We start from the raw sequence: 3,998 nt of genomic DNA on the forward strand, positions 1-3,998 counted from the left end.
TGCTCCCTTTCTCATAGGAAAGGAAGAGCTTTGGCCCTCCATGTGTCCATTCCCATGTTATGCCCAGAATTCGTGATCCCCAAATACCACCAGGGAGCCGAGTCCAATGTAAAAGCAAAAGAGCCTCTATTCGAGCTAGCTTGAGCTCAATCCCCTACCTGCACCAATGCAGTGGTGAGACACCGGGGAGAGAGAGCGAGTTTCAAAAGGACAAAGGTTTTATTGGGGCCTAGGGGCAGTTGGTGAGGTAATGACTGTGGCCTCAGCCTATTGGCTGGGAAAGGGTGGGAGTCCTGTTAGGCAGGTGAGGGGGAGGTTACTCAAGGGGAGGAGGCGTGGTTAAGGTGAAGGACACAGAACAAGATGGAGTTGGCTGGCGTAGGCCCGCCCTTTCATTCCCCCCTTGTCATGTAACTTACGGACCCAATCATGGGACTGGCTGCATTTATGGTGACAAGGGGAACAGAGTTTGGAGGTTTACGCAAAGTTCTGGGAACCAAGTGTCCCTGGGGTGGCTCTGGGAGGTCTGATTAAGTATTGTCCCTGAGCTGGTGTCTATGATCTGCCAGGTGATGTTTTGGGGGGCATGGGGACTCCCATAAGCATGAGCAATGACAAGCAGAGTTAACAAAGTTACCAATATTAGGTGGGTCGAATGCTCTGTAGCTTGAGCTTGAGCGGGTTGTGTTGGTCCCGACTGATGGCCCATCAAGTGATGAAGTCCTTCCGGATCGAGGAGGGGTCTGCTGGCCAAACGTGGGTGTGATGGACCCAGGTCGTGATGCTGTCTACTTTGAGAGTGGTAGGGTTGTCAGCACCACAATGTAAGATCCCTTCCAGTGTGGCTCGAGAGTCTCTCAGTGGTGCCTCTTGACGTAGACCCAGTCTCCCGGCCTGTACTGATGAGATGTCGGGGTTGGGCCAGCCTTGTAGATGGCACGGAGGCACAGCCAAATGTCCTCGTGCACCCTCTGGAGCCCTCTCAAGGAAAGAAAAAGTTCTTGATCTTTCAACTCAGCAAGAAGTTCAGCTCGAAGGTTGGGAATAACAGGGGGTGGCCTGCCAAACATGATCTCATAGGGAGTAAAACCCAGAGTGTAAGGAGTGTTTCTAACCCAGTAAAGGGTGTACGGTAGGAGAGTCACCCAGTCCCTACCAATCTCCATGGTTAATTTGGTAAGGGTCTCTTTTAGGGTTCTATTCATTCTTTCTACCTGTCCTGAGCTCTGGGGCCTATAAGCACAATGTAATTTCCAGTTTGCCCCCACTCCTTGGCTACTTCCTGCGTTACCTGTGAGATAAAAGCTGGTCCATTGTCTGATCCTACCATGGCAGGAAAACCACACCTGGGTAAGATGTCTTCCAATAGGTTCTTAGCCACCATCTGAGCCATTTCATGCTTGGTTGGGTATGCCTCCACCCAGCCAGAGAAGGTGTCTGTAAATACTAAAAGATATTTATAACTATACTTTCCTGGTTTGACTTCAGTGAAGTCGAATTCCCATTGGGCTCCCGGTCTGGTGCCTCTGAGCCTGGTTCCTTTTTTATTTGATGTGGCTCTCGCCTTGGTGAGTTGGCAGGTCTTGCAGGCAGATACAACTTGCTCTATTTTGGTGTCCTGTTGGTGAATCTCGATTATGGCATGTCAGATTAAGTCTTTTAATGTTTGGGCCCCCATGTGAGTAGACCGATGCATGTGTTCTACTATTGAGACTCCGAGCCGGTCTGGCAGCACAAGCTCCTTGTTAGGTGTATACCACCATCCCTTTATCTCCTGGGCCATGGGGAGTTTCTTGATCCACTGTAACTCCTCCTGGGAGTATTTGGGCTGGTCTGGTAAAACTGGGTCTCCCGAGTCCAGTAGTTGTATGGTCATTGTGGGGACTGAAGTAAGGGCTGCTGCCTTGGCTGCCTGGTCAGACTTTTGATTACCTCTAGCTACTGGGTTATCAGCTTTTTGCTGCCCTTGGCAGTGGATAATGGCTAGCTGGGCAGGAAGCCATAAGGCCGTAAGCAGGTTAAGTATCTCCTGCTTATTTTTTATAGTCTGTCCTTCTGCCATCAGTAACCCCCTCTCCTGATAAATTGCCCCATGAATATGAGCTGTGGCAAATGCATAACAGCTGTCTGAGTAGATGTGAAGCCGTTTTCCAGGTCCCAGCGTCAGTGCCTTAGTGAGGGCTATGAGCTCTGCTCGCTGGGCTGACGTTCCGTGGGGTAGAGCCTCCGCCCATATGGTGTCCGTTTTGGTGACCACCGCTGTACCCGCATACCTGTGTCCGTCTCGCACAAAGCTGCTGCCATCAGTGAACCAAGTAGCCTCGGCATCAGGGAGGGGCCGGTCGGTCAGGTCTGTCCGGAATCCATGTACTTGTTCCAGGATTCCTGCACAGTCATGTAGTGGAGCACCTAGGTCAGGGTCGGGCAGCAGGGTTGCAGGATTGAGGGCTGCACTGGGGTGGAACCGCACTCATGGAGGGTTGAGTAGGAGGCTCTGGTAATGAGTCATATGTGTGTTGCTCCTCCATCTATCAGGAGGCTGTTTCAGGACCCCTTCAATGGCGTGTGGGGTAGTGATCCAGATCTCCTGTCCTAGGGTCAGTTTGTCTGCATCCTTGACTAGGAGTGCTGTAGCCGCAATAATTCTTAGGCATGGCGGCCAGCCGGCAGCCACTGTGTCTAGTTTCTTGGACAGTTAAGCCACTGGACGGTTCCAGGGGCCTAAGGCTTGGGTTAGAACCCCTTTTGCTATTCCCTTATGTTCACCTACAAAGAGGTGGAAGGGCTTCGTAATGTCTGGTAGGCCCAGGGCTGGGGCACTTAGGAGGGCCTTTTTAAGTTTCTTCTTTTTCAGCCCATTTAAATGTTTTCCCCTCTTTGGTAGCTTCATATAGGGGCCTGGCGATCTCAGCAAACCCTGGAACCCAGAGGCAGCAGTAGCCGGATGATCCTAAGAATTCCCTTACTTCTCTTCGGGACGTGGGAGTAGGGATCTTTAGGACAGTTTCTTTTCTGGCATCTGATAACCGCCACTGTCCACCCTCCAGGATATATCCCAGGTAACTTAACCTCTCCCTGCATATCTGAGACTTCTTCGCGGATGCCCAGTACCCTAAGGCCCCCAAGGTAGCCAGCAGGTCCTGGGTCCCTCACTCACAGTCTTTGGCCATGTCGGCAGCAATCAGGATGTCATCTATGTTCTGTAGAAGGGTGAGGCCAGGGTGCTCCCTTCTGTACTCACCCAGGTCCTCATGTAGTGCCTCGTCGAAGATGGTGGGCAAATTTTTGAATCCCTGAGGTAGCCATATCCAGGTGAGTTGCCCAATGTACCCCTCCTCCAGATCATGCCACTCGAAGGCGAACAAGGGTTGGCTCTGGGGTGCCAGCGGCAGACTGAAGAAGGCATCCTTTAAATCTAGTACAGTATACCAGACCCTGGAGGGCGCCAAGGAGCTCAAGAGAGTATATGGGTTGGGAACAGTTGGGTGTATGTCTGTGACCCTCTTATTTACTTCCCAGAGGTCTTGTACTGGTCGGTAGTCATTTGTGTGTGGCTTTTTGACCGGCAGTAGGGGGGTGTTCCAGGGAGACTGGCAAGGAACTAGTACCCCTAGGCTTCATAGTCTCCAGATGTGTGGCTGGATCCCCTTCTGGGCCTCCTGAGGCATGGGGTATTGTTTGATCCTTACCGGACTCTCTCCTGGCTTGAGCTCTATCAGGACCGGGGTCCTGGGAGCAGCTAGTCCTATCCCCCCGCCACCGTCTCTGCCCAAACCGAGGGGAATTCTTGTAGCCATCTGTCTATATTATCCTCTCTTGGGAGCGCCTCCTGGTGGTGGCAGTATTCATCCTCCAGTTTCATGGTCAGGACCTGGATGGGGTGACCCTTGCCATCGGTGACCTGAGGCCCCCCCTTGTCTGAAAGTTATCTGAGCTCCAATCTTGGTCAGTAAGTCCCATCCTAACAGCAGGTAGGGGCATTCTGGTATTACCATAAA

General features: G+C 52.0%; 1 long non-coding RNA gene across 1 annotated transcript; it reads right to left on the reverse strand.

Moving 5' to 3' along the window:
• Positions 1-836: 836 nt before the first annotated feature.
• Positions 837-2,758, reverse strand: LOC121039908 (uncharacterized). Its single transcript, XR_005795046.1, has 3 exons — positions 2,274-2,758; positions 1,347-1,446; positions 837-971 (listed from the first exon to the last, which is right to left on the reverse strand). It is a non-coding gene; the product is annotated as an uncharacterized LOC121039908 (long non-coding RNA).
• Positions 2,759-3,998: the final 1,240 nt, after the last annotated feature.

This window comes from Herpailurus yagouaroundi, unplaced genomic scaffold (assembly GCF_014898765.1).
Source record: "Herpailurus yagouaroundi ecotype Mexico unplaced genomic scaffold, PumYag 181, whole genome shotgun sequence".
NCBI classification, from domain to species: Eukaryota; Metazoa; Chordata; class Mammalia; order Carnivora; family Felidae; genus Herpailurus; species Herpailurus yagouaroundi.